This window comes from Hyla sarda, chromosome 3 (genome assembly GCF_029499605.1).
Source record: "Hyla sarda isolate aHylSar1 chromosome 3, aHylSar1.hap1, whole genome shotgun sequence".
In the NCBI taxonomy this organism is placed as follows: Eukaryota; Metazoa; Chordata; class Amphibia; order Anura; family Hylidae; genus Hyla; species Hyla sarda.
Window position 1 is genome coordinate 259,188,063 of NC_079191.1, and position 15,265 is coordinate 259,203,327.

Consider the following 15,265-nt stretch of genomic DNA (forward strand, 5'->3'; position numbering starts at 1 on the left):
AACATCCTGAAAATGGCAAGGAAACTGTGCATGCACTTAAAGGGAATCATCAGATTTTACCCTATATAATGCTTGACAGAGCGTTCTATAGGGTAAAATTGTTGTCCTCGCCATCCCCGGGGGACGCTCCTGCCCCCAGGGATGGTGAAGATATGAAGTTATAAACTAGTCACCGCCGCCGCCGTAAGTAGTCACCTGGGCGGGGAGCTCTTCTCACCAACTCCCGTTCTTCTGATGGGAGCAACGCTCCCTCCGCTTGATTGATGGGCTGCGTCATTGTTCTGCTCACTGAACAGACAGAGCAGAGCGATGACGCTGCCCGTCAATCAAGCGGAGGGGGCGTCGCTCCCGTCAGAAGAACGGGAGTTGGTGAGAAGAGCTCCCCGCCCAGGTGACTAGGCGGTGGCGGTGACAAGTTTATAACTTCATATCTTCACCATCCCTGGGGGCAGGAGCATCCAAGCGTTATATAGGGTAAAATCTGATGATTGGTTCCCTTTAAGCCACTCGTACACCGCCAAGCACACCTTCCTTGAGCTGCAGCGTCAGAACGGTATCGCACAACATAGTCTTATTTGTGACGTTGCCACACGTTGGAATTCCACCCTCCATATGTTGGACAGACTATACGAACAAAGAAAAGTCATCACCGATTTCTTGATGATCCAAGCAGATAGGAGTACTCCTCTGTGTAACTTCAATGTGAACCAGTGGCAGCTCATACGTGACACCTGCCGTTTCCTGAGGCCCTTTGAGGAAGCCACATTATTTGTTAGTCGCCTGGATTACGCCATGAACGACGTAATTCCACTCCTAAATTTCCTACAACAAATGATTGAAACCATGGCTGGTCACGGCAATGGAGTCGTTGCACCTACATCTCAAGGCTACATGAGCCCTGTGGGGGCTGAACTGGAGGAGGAGGATGATGAGGGGCAGAGCGGAGCACTGTTTAGGTTGGATGAGATGGCCGGTGTTTCCAGTCATCGGACAGGAGTAGAGGAGCAGCCAGAGGAGCTGGAGGGTTATGAGGAAGTTGAGACAGAGGACCCAGACACACCGTGGCAGTATGCAGTGGAGATGGAGGCAGGTAGTCCCTCCGAGTCACTGGCGCAATTGGCACGATGCATGCTCAGTTGCTTGCGCAGTGACCCCCGAATTGTCAAAATTCGTCAGCGGGATGACTTCTGGATCTCCACCTTATTAGACCCTCGCTACCGTCCCAAACTGGGGGCCTTTTTTACCCCCACTGAGAGGGAGGACAAACTGACCTACTACAGAGACATTCTACGTAGTCAGTTCCATCGGCCACATGGTCCATCCACTCGCAGGTCTGACTCGGGGGGCCCTCTTCGCTCACCTTCCACGGCCATGGCTGCTGGGGAGGGGTGGGAGGACCAGTACCAGCTCAATCAGCAGAAGCCTGAGTCTACTGTCGCTGATGAGTAGCTTTCTTCACCCGCATAGTGAAGCAACTTATCAGCAGCAGGTAGACATGGAGCAGGACCTGAACCAGCAGGTGGTAGCATACCTTGACATTGCCATGCCAACAACCATTGAAGATCCGCTGGACTTCTGGGCAGCCAAACTTGATTTATGGCCACAACTAGCAGAGTTTGCCCTGGAAAAGCTGTCCTGCCCGGCCAGTAGTGTGCCATAAGAGTGGGTGTTTAGTGCGGCCGGGGCCATAGTCACCCCAAGGCGAACTCGTCTGTCCACTAAAAATGTGGAGAGACTGACATTTGTCAAGATGAATCAGGGATGGATCAGCCAGGATTTCCAGCCACCAATGCCAGATGCCTCAGAGTAGATTGACCATGCTGCTACACCAACATTTCACAATTATGGTTGGTTATGAAACCCTCTTGGGTTATCAATTAAGGTTATGAAACCCTCTTTGGTACTGCCATTGCCTGATCCTGGTTCATCCCGTGTCTTTCAGGAACTACTTGCCTCACTGATGCTTCTGGCCTTGGGCCTTTAATTTTTGGATGTTTAGCAGTAGCTAAATATATGCTTAATGCAAATGTCAACATTGATCTTTAAATGTAAGGGGTTATGAAACCCTCTTGGGTACTGCGAATGCCTGCTCCTGACTCATTCTGTGTCTTTCAGGAACTACTTGCCTCCCTGCCCTCAGGCCTTCAATTTTTGGATGTTTAGCAGTAGCTAAATACATGCTTAATGCAAATTTCAACATTGATCTTTAAATGTAAGGGGTTGGTTATGAAACCCTCTTGGATACTGCGAATGACTGCTCCTGACTCATTCTGTGTCTTTCAGGAAATAATTGCCTCTCTGATGCCTTAGGCCTTGGGCCTTCAATTTTTGGAAGTTTAGCAGTAGCTAATACATGGAAAATGCAAATTTCAACAATGATCTTTAAATTCTCAACGCTCTGCTAGGGCCTTCTCCTACCCCGCCGGGGCCGATCCGAGGACCTCACTAAGCCATCCAATCGGTAGTAGAGACATGTGGTGTGTACAAAGGGCAGGGACTTAATGAGCCCGAGCTTATGACCGGCGCTTAGTTGGGATTCTTCTTTCCTGGCAAATAATTGCAATCCCTGATCCCTATCGCGAACGGGGTTCAGCGGGTTACCCGCACCTGTCGGTGAAGGATAGACACACGCTGGTCCATTCAGTGTAGCGTGCGTGCAGCACCGGACATCTGAGGGCATAACACACCTGTTATTGGTCGATCTCGCGAGTGATCATGCAATATTAGGGGTTATTAAAGCCTCTTGGGTACTGCTGATGCCTACTCCTGACTGCTCCTGTGTCTTTCAGGAACTACTTGACTTCATGATGCTTCTGGGCTTGGGCCTTTAATTTTAGGATTTTTGAAATACATACATACATGCTTAATTTCAATTTCAATATTTATGGTGCAATGTATGGGGTTATTAAACACTCTTGGGTAGTGTTTTTTTTTCAAATTTTCTGATAATTTTAACAGTAATAAACTAGAATTTTCCACAATAATAACCAAAACAAAAAGAAAGCAAGAAAGCCCCAAAAAGAGTCACTTTGATGAAAAAGTAAAAACAAATTTTATTTGTATGCACTAAAATTAGACAATGCATCACAAAACACGACACCACCGGATATCCTGCAGAGAAGATGGTAGTATGGGAGTATTGCACATGAATCCGTAATCAAACAGTACATATAAATATAAGCACCATTGTAAGTAAAAGTAACATATATACAAACAGTATAAAGAGTCCAACACTGCAAGTCAATAAGGTGCTGTATGTTAAGATGTATAGACAATCTATACACCAGAATTAAAGTATATAATAATACAAGTAATACTATGCAAAATACCCACAACAGATATAACAATCGCTGGAAGACTGCAGGGACCGGGGTGCCGCCACTCCAACGCGCGTTTGGCACGCTGACCTTCGTCCGGGAGTGGCGGCAACCTCAGTCAAAATACCTTATATAGTGCTGAGTACCCAATGGCAGATCAGTACATAATCAAAAATATGTAAAACACATGTACAGGACTCACTGTGTAGCAGTTGGTTGCGCGCACCGAGCTGCTGACGCCATCTCCGGCGTCCGGAGAGGCAGCGTCACATGACCCGGCCATGTAAACAAAGGTCACATGTCCGGAATCACAAAGACGCGACCTCCCGGATGCCTGTGAGAGGCCGAAGCCAGACGCGCGCCACAGCAGCACATTGAGTACTGTTTTATACTGTTTGTATATATGTTACTTTTACTTACAATGGTGCTTATATTTATATGTACTGTTTGATTACGGATTCATGTGCAATACCCCCATACTACCATCTTCTCTGCAGGATATCCGGTGGTGCCGTGTTTTGTGATGCATTGTCTTCCTCTTTTAGTGTGTGTCTAATTTTAGTGCATACCAATAAAATTTGTTTTTACTTTTTCATCAAAGTGACTCTTTTTGGGGCTTTCTTGCTTTCTTTTTGTTTTGTTTAGTTTTGAGTCACATTTACGAGTTTAATACTTTTAGGGAGGGTGTTACAGTGGTACACTATTGATTATTGTTATCACACACCTATTTTTCTCCCTTATCTTTTGGTCTGTCTTTTTCTTGCATTATTATTGTATGTTGGTGTTATTTACACCTTTTTTCTTGACAGACACCTGATATCATGGATTTGTGGGGACGAGACCGCACTTGGACTACAAAAACGATTAAAAACCTGGTGAAACAAGGTATTTTTTGAGAATTATATTCGAAGAGGACTGATACCTAGGGGCCTTTGGATTCAAGTTTTTCCCTCCTTTTCCCGTTAATGATGTAGAATTTGTTACCCAGTGGGAGGAAATATGTACAACCTCCTCCTTAAAATTTATGGGACTGCTAGTCAATCTAAATAAGGACAGGCTGACTAAAATTGAGGAGGAAATTGAGCAGACCAACACTCTATTGCAAAATGAGGTGTCCAGGGAGGATTTAGAAGCTTTCAACCAACAAATGGAGAAACAATTTGAGGGATGGGAGAAAGAGATCTCTGAATTTGTAGATTCTAAACTACAACCATTGGTTGGAACTCTACCATCTTTTATCCAAGACACAACCGACCTGCTGAGACGCATTGATGGAATACAACTTGAGGACAATACCTTACTGGTGACATGCAATGTTAAATTGCTATATACTAATATTAGGCACTCAGATGGGCTGACAGCGTCCAAATTTTTCCTCGACACTAGCAATTACTCACCAGAAATCTCTCAATTCACATTACAGGTACTAGAATTTATTCTCTTCCATAATTTATTTTGCTTCAATGGGTCCCTCTACCTGCAACTCCAGGGGACGGCTATGGGGGCGGCTTGTGCGCCCTCGTATGCCTGTCTCTTCCTGGGGTTGTGGGAGAGGGACCTCTTCCTGTCGGATCGTGGGGGTGTCGCAATGGACCAGGTCCTCTTTTGGGCACGGTACATTGATGACATCCTCATGATCTGGCAGAGAGACTCTACCCAATTGTCTCAATTCATTGCCACGCTCAATAACAATAACAAAAATATTAATTTGACATACTCTTGTGATAAAGATCGAGTGGAATTCTTTAATGTTGTATTACAACGAGATGCTGATGGTTTTATCCAGACCGATTTATTTCGCAAAAAAAAAGCAGTAAACTCTTATCTCCTTGTTTCCTCAGCTCATCCGGATCACACTCTTCGTGCAATTCCATATGGACAATATCTCCGAGCAAAACGGATTTGCTCTACGGAGGAATCATTCCAGAAGCAGGCTGATGATCTTAGGATGCGGTTCTTGGATCGGGGTTATAGCCATAAGACTATCAAGAAGGCTTATAAAAGAACAAGGAACCAGTCTAGGTCACAACTCCTTCAACCTTCAAAGATACAGCATAACGATGAAGTGGTTAGTTTTGTGACTAATTACCATTCCCATTGGTCAAAAATGCAAAATTGTCTAAAGAAATACTGGCCGATACTCACCATGGACCCAATTTTACAGTACTATATTTCACCTAAAGCATCGATTACGGCAAGACGGGCAAAAAACTTGAAAGATCTATTGGTCCAGAGCGAGTACCGACCACCAGTATCTAATCCATTTGGTACCAAGGGCCCAAAATGGGGCTGTACCCCATGTGGCCAATGTGTGGCCTGCCCCAATGTTGAGAGATCCACCACATTTGTAGACTCAACTGGTAAACAAACATTTACAATTCTGCATCAGATTACATGCTCTACAAGATTTGTTGTTTACTATGTCATTTGCTCCTGCCCCAGGATTTATATCGGCCTAACTACACGACCCCTCAAAGTTCGAATAAGGGAACACGTCCGGGATATAAAAGCTGCTACCAGTGTGACTAATTTGGAAGAAATCAAACCGGTCCCGAGACACTTCAAACAATGTCACAAGTATGACCCATCAGTTTTTAAGATACGTGGGATTGATCGGCTCTATCCTAATATTCGAGGAGGGGATATGGCCAAACGCCTCGCTCAATGTGAGGCCCGATGGATTTGGAAACTCCATACACTGCACCCGGCAGGTCTGAATGAGGTTCTCAGCTATGCCCCGTTTCTCTGATCTGTTGAAGTTGGAAAGGTTTTCCTTGTTCATCCGGCCTCTCTGTATTATGTTTTTAGGTATATTTTATCTTTAGTAACACACATTTTTATTTTTATTCTTTCTAGTACCCTTTGGATCTTGAATATCTACTTACCCAGGTCGCCTTTCGTTATATGTTCCTCGAAATTGCTCCCTGGACGTCATCTATTTAACATCATCCTCATAATTAATATGGATATCATTTTTTGAATGTACGATTATAAATATGGCTATCACATCTATGGTATCTGTCCTCTTAGTTATTTCTATAAATATGTTATTTTTATTAGTATTTCTATAAATATGCTTATGTACCATTTTCTAGACATTTCTCTAATTTTTTTTACGCTTTTCTGTTTTTATGGACTTATGGGATTATCTATACTTTTTATTCTTTCTATCCATTTAGCTTAATTTACAATTTTTTTTTGAATTGTTCCCTCTAGCCGGACTTTATGTATGATCTTCACTGTGTCACTGTTGTCATTACTCATTCACACCCTCTTACCTCCCTTTCCCCCTCCTCCCCCCCCCTCCCTTCCTCCCCTCACTTCCCCTTCCTCCCCTTCCTTGCACTTTTTGCTTTTTTCACAACTTTGTATGGTCTTGCACATTGTTTCTTCGCACTTTTTCACCTTACATCTTATAGTGTATAACATATATATATATTTTTTTGTGTGTCTGTCCTTGCACTTGCACTTTATACTAGCACATAACACACACATATATATATATATATATATTACATTTTTTAATGAAAATGTAAACACATATATTATATACACTTTCCTTATATTTTGTAATTCTTATTTTTTCATTTTTTTACATCTTCATTATTATTATTTTAGTGTTTATGTATTCGTACACGTGTATTTATACATATTTATTCATCCTTACACACCTCTATACACCCATTTGTTTTTTAATTTTTCACATATATTTACCCTTTTTTATTTACACACATGTATAAACACATAACATACACATATATATGTTCTTGCACAGGTCCTATATATTTTTATTCACTTTCCCCATTTAGTCTGGTTTGTCGTATCCCACAATTAATTTAATTTATTTACTAAATCTAATCAATTTTTATTGCTTATTATTCCATTCACCCTCTATAACATATAAGTTCATATAGTCTGTACTATGTCACATATTTATTATCTATCACGTTAGATATACATATATTTATTTATATATATATTTTTAATATTTTTTATATATTCATAAAAATTCTGGTTTCTTTTGTTCTTTTGCTCCATTATATTCATTATACATTTTTATTATTATTTGAGTCCATGCCTGTCCCGTTTTTGAGGATACATTCCATGCTAGCCAGTACTATTTTGTATGATTTTTCATTCATTAGTTGTAATTTGTCCGCCGACCACTAGATGTCACTGTGCACTTAATGTGTTGCTGTGGCGCGCTTCTGGCTTCGGCCTCTCGCAGGCGTCCGGGAGGTCGCGTCTTTGTGATTCCGGACATGTGACCTTTGTTTACATGGCCGGGTCATGTGACACGGCCTCTCCGGAGGACGGGGATGGCGTCAGCAGCTCGGCGCGCGCAACCAACAGCTACACAGTGAGTCCTGTACATGTGTTTTACATATTTTTGATTATGTACTGATCTGCCATTGGGTACTCAGCATTATATAAGGTATTTTGACTGAGGTTGCCGCCACTCCCGGACGAAGGTCAGCATGCCGAAACGCGCGTTGTAGTGGCGGCACCCCGGTTCCTGCAGTCTTCCAGCGATTGTTATATCTGTTGTGGGTATTTTGCATTGTATTACTTGTATTATTATATACTTTAATTCTGGTGTATAGATTGTCTATACATCTTAACATACAGCACCTTATTGACTTGCAGTGTTGCACTCTTTATACTGTTTATATATATGTTACTTTTACTTACAATGGTGCTTATTGTTACGCTGAGCGCTCCGGGTCCCCGCTCCTCCCCGGAGCGCTCGCAACATCCTCGCAATTGCAGCGCCCCGGTCAGACCTGCTGACCGGGTGCGCTGCGATACCTCTCCCAGTCGGGATGCGATTCGCGATGTGGGTGGCGCCCGCTCGCGATGCGCACCCCGGCTCCCGTACCTGACTCGCTCTCCGTCGGTCCTGTCCCGGCGCGCGCGGCCTCGCTCCTTAGGGCGCGCGCGCGCCGGGTCTCTGCGATTTAAAGGGCCACTGCGCCGCTGATTGGCCCAGTTGGCTTAATTAGTGTGTTCACCTGTGCACTCCCTATTTATACCTCACTTCCCCTGCACTCCCTCGCCGGATCTTGTTGCCATTGTGCCAGTGAAAGCGTTTCCTTGTGTGTTCCTAGCCTGTGTTCCAGACCTCCTGCGTTGCCCCTGACTACGATCCTTGCTGCCTGCCCCGACCTTCTGCTACGTCCGACCTTGCTCTTGTCTACTCCCTTGTACCGCGCCTATCTTCAGCAGTCAGAGAGGTTGAGCCGTTGCTAGTGGATACGACCTGGTTGCTACCGCCGCTGCAAGACCATCCCGCTTTGCGGCGGGCTCTGGTGAATACCAGTAGCAACTTAGAACCGGTCCACCAGCACGGTCCACGCCAATCCCTCTCTGGCACAGAGGATCCACCTCCTGCCAGCCGAATCGTGACAGTAGATCCGGCCATGGATCCCGCTGAAGTTCCACTGCCAGTTGTCGCCGACCTCACCACGGTGGTCGCCCAGCAGTCGCAACAGATAGCGCAACAAGGCCACCAGCTGTCTCAACTGACCGTGATGCTACAGCAGCTACTACCACAGCTTCAGCAATCATCTCCTCCGCCAGCTTCTGCACCTCCTCCGCAGCGAGTGGCCGCTCCCGGCCTACGACTATCCTTGCCGGACAAATTTGATGGGGACTCTAAGTTTTGCCGTGGCTTTCTTTCAAAATGTTCCCTGCACTTGGAGATGATGTCGGACCAGTTTCCTACTGAAAGGTCTAAGGTGGCTTTCGTAGTCAGCCTTCTGTCTGGGAAAGCTCTGTCATGGGCCACACCGCTCTGGGACCGCAATGACCCCGTCACTGCCTCTGTACACTCCTTCTTCACGGAGATTCGAAGTGTCTTTGAGGAACCTGCCCGAGCCTCTTCTGCTGAGACTGCCCTGCTGAACCTGGTCCAGGGTAATTCTTCCGTTGGCGAGTACGCCATCCAATTCCGTACTCTTGCCTCCGAATTATCCTGGAATAATGAGGCCCTCTGCGCGACCTTTAAAAAAGGCCTATCCAGCAACATTAAAGATGTTCTGGCCGCACGAGAAATTCCTGCTAACCTGCATGAACTTATTCATCTAGCCACTCGCATTGACATGCGTTTTTCCGAAAGGCGTCAGGAGCTCCGCCAGGATATGGACTTTGTTCGCACGAGGCGTTTTTTCTCCCCGGCTCCTCTCTCCTCTGGTCCTCTGCAATCCGTTCCTGTGCCTCCCGCCGTGGAGGCTATGCAAGTTGACCGGTCTCGCTTGACACCTCAAGAGAGGACACGACGCCGCATGGAGAATCTGTGCCTGTACTGTGCCGGTACCGAACACTTCCTGAAGGATTGTCCTATCCGTCCTCCCCGCCTGGAAAAACGTACGCTGACTCCGCACAAAGGTGAGACAGTTCTTGATGTCAACTCTGCTTCTCCACGCCTTACTGTGCCTGTGCGGATATCTTCCTCTACCTTCTCCTTCTCTACTATGGCCTTCTTGGATTCCGGATCTGCAGGAAATTTTATTTTGGCCTCTCTCATCAACAGGTTCAACATCCCGGTGACCAGTCTCGCCAGACCCCTCTACATCAATTGTGTTAACAATGAAAGATTGGACTGTACCGTGCGTTACCGCACGGAACCCCTCCTAATGTGCATCGGACCTCATCACGAAAAAATTGAGTTTTTGGTCCTCTCCAATTGCACTTCCGAAATTCTCCTTGGATTACCGTGGCTTCAACACCATTCCCCAACCCTTGATTGGTCCACAGGAGAGATCAAGAGGTGGGGTACTTCTTGTCTCAAGGACTGTCTTAAACCGGTTTCCAGTACTCCCTGCCGTGACCCTGTGGTTCCCCCTGTAACCGGTCTCCCTAAGGCTTATATGGACTATGCTGACGTATTTTGCAAAAAGCAAGCTGAGACTTTACCCCCTCACAGGCCTTATGACTGTCCTATTGACCTCCTCCCGGGCACTACTCCACCCCGGGGCAGAATTTATCCTCTGTCCGCTCCAGAGACTCTTGCTATGTCTGAATACATCCAGGAAAATTTAAAAAAAGGGGTTTATCCGCAAATCCTCCTCTCCTGCCGGAGCTGGATTTTTTTTTGTGTCCAAAAAAGATGGCTCCCTACGTCCTTGTATTGATTACCGCGGACTTAATAAAATCACGGTAAAGAACCGCTACCCCCTACCTCTTATCTCAGAACTCTTTGATCGCCTTCAAGGTGCCCACATCTTTACCAAACTGGACTTAAGAGGTGCTTATAATCTCATCCGCATCAGGGAGGGGGACGAATGGAAGACTGCATTTAACACCAGAGATGGACACTTTGAGTATCTGGTCATGCCCTTTGGCCTGTGCAACGCCCCTGCCGTCTTCCAAGACTTTGTTAATGAAATTTTTCGTGATCTCTTATATTCCTGTGTTGTTGTGTATCTGGACGATATTCTGATTTTTTCTGCCAACTTAGAAGAACACCGCCAGCATGTCCGCATGGTTCTTCAGAGACTTCGAGACAATCAACTTTATGCCAAAATGGAGAAATGTCTGTTTGAATGTCAATCTCTTCCTTTCCTAGGATACTTGGTCTCTGGCCAGGGATTACAAATGGACCCGGATAAACTCTCTGCCGTCTTACATTGGCCACGCCCCTCCGGACTCCGTGCTATCCAACGTTTTTTGGGGTTCGCCAATTATTACAGACAATTTATTCCACACTTTTCCACTATTGTGGCTCCTATCGTGGCTTTAACCAAGAAAAATGCCAATCCCAAGTCCTGGTCTCCCCAAGCGGAAGACGCATTTAAACGGCTCAAGTCTGCCTTTTCTTCTGCTCCCGTGCTCTCCAGACCTGACCCATCTAAACCCTTCCTATTGGAGGTAGATGCCTCCTCTGTGGGAGCTTGAGCAGTCCTTCTACAAAAAAATTCTTCCGGGCATGCTGTTACTTGTGGTTTTTTTTCTAGGACCTTCTCTCCGGCGGAGAGAAACTACTCCATCGGGGATCGAGAACTACTGGCCATTAAATTGGCACTTGAGGAATGGAGGCATCTGCTGGAGGGATCAAAATTTCCAGTTATCATTTACACCGATCACAAGAATCTCTCCTATCTCCAGTCTGCCCAACGGCTGAACCCTCGCCAGGCCAGGTGGTCGTTGTTCTTTGCCCGTTTTATCTTTGAAATTCATTTTCGCCCTGCCGACAAGAACATTAGGGCCGATGCCCTCTCTCGTTCCTCGGATGCCTCGGAAGTAGAGGTCTCTCCGCAACACATCATTCCTCCTGACTGTCTGATCTCCACTTCTCCAGCCTCCATCAGGCAAACCCCTCCAGGGAAGACCTTTGTTTCTCCACGCCAACGTCTCGGGATTCTCAAATGGGGTCACTCCTCCCACCTCGCAGGCCATGCGGGCATCAAAAAGTCCTTGCAACTCATCTCTCGTTTCTATTGGTGGCCGACTCTGGAGACGGATGTTCTTGATTTTGTGCGGGCCTGTACTGTCTGTGCCCGGGATAAGACTCCTCGCCAGAAGCCTGCTGGTCTCCTTCATCCTCTGCCTGTCCCCGAACAGCCTTGGTCACTGATTGGTATGGACTTTATTACAGACTTACCCCCATCCCGTGGCAACACTGTTGTTTGGGTGGTCGTTGATCGATTTTCCAAGATGGCACATTTTATTCCTCTTCCTGGTCTTCCTTCAGCGCCTCAGTTGGCAAAACAATTTTTTGTACACATTTTTCGTCTTCACGGTTTGCCCACGCAGATCGTCTCGGATAGAGGCGTCCAATTCGTGTCTAAATTCTGGAGGGCCCTCTGTAAACAGCTCAAGATTAAATTAAACTTCTCTTCTTCTTATCATCCCCAATCCAATGGGCAAGTAGAAAGAATTAACCAGGTCCTGGGTGACTATTTACGGCATTTTGTTTCCTCCCGCCAGGATGACTGGGCAGATCTTCTACCATGGGCCGAATTCTCATACAACTTCAGAGTCTCTGAATCTTCTGCTAAGTCCCCATTTTTCGTGGTGTACGGCCGTCACCCTCTTCCCCCCCTCCCTACTCCCTTGCCCTCTGGTTTGCCCGCTGTGGATGAAGTGACTCGTGATCTTTCCACCATATGGAAAGAGACCCAAAATTCTCTTTTACAGGCTTCCTAAGAAAAGAAGAACTCCCCCCATTTTTGCTCCCGGAGACAAGGTATGGCTCTCCGCTAAATATGTCCGCTTTCGTGTCCCCAGTTACAAACTGGGACCACGCTATCTTGGTCCTTTCAAAGTCTTGTGCCAGATTAATCCTGTCTCTTACAAACTCCTTCTTCCTCCTTCTCTTCGTATTCCCAATGCCTTCCATGTCTCTCTCCTTAAACCACTCATCATCAACCGTTTCTCTCCCAAACTTGTTTCTCTCACTCCTGTTTCCGGTTCTTCTGACATCTTCTCCGTGAAGGAGATACTGGCCTCCAAGACGGTCAGAGGAAAAAGAATTTTTTTGGTAGATTGGGAGGGCTGTGGTCCAGAAGAGAGATCCTGGGAACCTGAGGACAACATCCTAGACAAAAGTCTGGTCCTCAGGTTCTCAGGCTCCAAGAAGAGGGGGAGACCCAAGGGGGGGGGTACTGTTACGCCGAGCGCTCCGGGTCCCCGCTCCTCCCCGGAGCGCTCGCAACATCCTCGCAATTGCAGCGCCCCGGTCAGACCTGCTGACCGGGAGCGCTGCGATACCTCTCCCAGCCGGGATGCGATTCGCGATGCGGGTGGCGCCCGCTCGCGATGCGCACCCCGGCTCCCGTACCTGACTCGCTCTCCGTCGGTCCTGTCCCGGCGCGCGCGGCCTCGCTCCTTAGGGCGCGCGTGCGCCGGGTCTCTGCGATTTAAAGGGCCACTGCGCCGCTGATTGGCCCAGTTGGCTTAATTAGTGTGTTCACCTGTGCACTCCCTATTTATACCTCACTTCCCCTGCACTCCCTCGCCGGATCTTGTTGCCATTGTGCCAGTGAAAGCGTTTCCTTGTGTGTTCCTAGCCTGTGTTCCAGACCTCCTGCCGTTGCCCCTGACTACGATCCTTGCTGCCTGCCCCGACCTTCTGCTACGTCCGACCTTGCTCTTGTCTACTCCCTTGTACCGCGCCTATCTTCAGCAGTCAGAAGAGGTTGAGCCGTTGCTAGTGGATACGACCTGGTTGCTACCGCCGCTGCAAGACCATCCGCCTTTGCGGCGGGCTCTGGTGAATACCAGTAGCAACTTAGAACCGGTCCACCAGCACGGTCCACGCCAATCCCTCTCTGGCACAGAGGATCCACCTCCTGCCAGCCGAATCGTGACACTTATATTTATATGTACTGTTTGATTACGGATTCATGTGCAATACCCTCATACTACCATCTTCTCTGCAGAATATCCGGTGGTGCCGTGTTTTGTGATGCATTGTCTTCCTCTTTTTGTGTGTGTCTAATTTTAGTGCATACCAATAAAATTTGTTTTTACTTTTTCATCAAAGTGACTCTTTTTGGGACTTTCTTGCTTTCTTTTTGTTTTGTTTAGTTTTGAGTCACATTTACGGGTTTAATACTTTTAGGGAGGGTGTTACAGTGGTACACTATTGATTATTGTTATCACACACCTATTTTTCTCCCTTATCTTTTGGTCTGTCTTTTTCTTGCATTATCACAATAATAACCATTATACCATTGAACGATTGTTGCGTGTGATTTTTTAAGTAAAATTTTCAAAAAAATACGCAGATGGATGAACTCTGCTTCTTTATTTCATAAAAAATTATTTTATAGAAGAATGTCTTTTGGTGGTCCACCGTCCTGCATTATAGAGTCTTCTGGACTCTTGGATATGCCCTTGTTCTTAAACAAAGCTACAAAAACCAAAAATGGCCGGTCAGGGCAATGGAGACGTTGCGCCTACATCTTACGGCCACATGAGCCCTGTGGGTGCTTTTGAGATTAGGTCCTGTCTACCCACACGGCGTGGTCCGGGACACAAATTTTGATTTAAATTTCAAACAAAAAAAAAAATCATACATTTCAATGGTCTCCTCATGCTGCAGCCAACTCCAGGCTGCTTCATTCTGGTAATATATAGAGAGCACTCGCTGTCCTAAATTTTCGTTAAAATTTTTCATCAAAAATGTTTGTCTTTTTTATTTGCAGATGCAAATCATAAAATGTTGCAGTATCTTGTAATACCTTTTTTATTGGACTAACAGCATTTTGTAGAGACAAGCTTTCGAGATTCCTCCCTTAATCAAGTCCAAAGCAAATCTAAGCTCACCAGCAGAAGACACAGGTTACATCTCACAAATAGTCAGGGGTTAAGACAATAGTTGTGGAGAATTAACACTAAGATGGGCCATAAATTGTCCTGTTATGGAAACATAGACTGAATAGATAAGGATGAGAAAAAGTGGGAGGGAGGGGGGAGCAGGGGAGAGACTGGAGCAGGACATAGTGAGATGCAAAAGAGAACACAGTGCAGGTTATAAGAGAATCCAGTATATAGCACAGGTTATAAGAAATTTTGATAATGAGATAAAAAGCTCAAATCCACATTAAGTCCCCTGTTTTTCGAGTCAAAAAACAGTATCATTTTGGCTTCAAATGTCTTTCTCTCTTGAGTGTTTTTGAAGTTCCCTCTCAGTATCCTGATTGTAAGGTCGTGTATGGAGTGGCCTGTTTGGGTAAAATGGTGTCCAACTGGGGTGCAGTAGTCATTTTCTTTATGGTGGTTGATGGAATGTCTGTGTAGATTCCTCCTTTCATTGAGTTTCCGGCCGGTTTCACTAATGTAGCATCCCATGTCACACTTGGTGCATTGTATCATGTAGACCACATTTGGGGATGTGCAGGAGTATAATCCAATAATGTTATAGGTCATGTTGTTGTGGGTGGCTTCCACCTTGGTGCACATATGTTGGCAGAGTTAGCAGCGTGGTTTGTTGCAGGGTTTGA

At 46.0% G+C, this 15,265-nt stretch overlaps 1 protein-coding gene and 1 long non-coding RNA gene across 2 annotated transcripts in view; one reads left to right on the forward strand and one right to left on the reverse strand.

Moving 5' to 3' along the window:
• Nucleotides 1–15,265, reverse strand: part of THEMIS (thymocyte selection associated) — a 73,716-nt gene that overhangs the window by 47,566 nt on the left and 10,885 nt on the right. The gene's annotated exons all lie outside the window — the stretch shown is intronic.
• LOC130362294 (uncharacterized) overlaps nucleotides 7,599–15,265 on the forward strand; it is a 98,350-nt gene continuing 90,683 nt past the window's right edge. The window contains exon 1 of the long non-coding RNA XR_008891344.1: nucleotides 7,599–7,677. This is a non-coding gene — a long non-coding RNA (uncharacterized LOC130362294). The remainder of the gene's footprint in view (nucleotides 7,678–15,265) is intronic.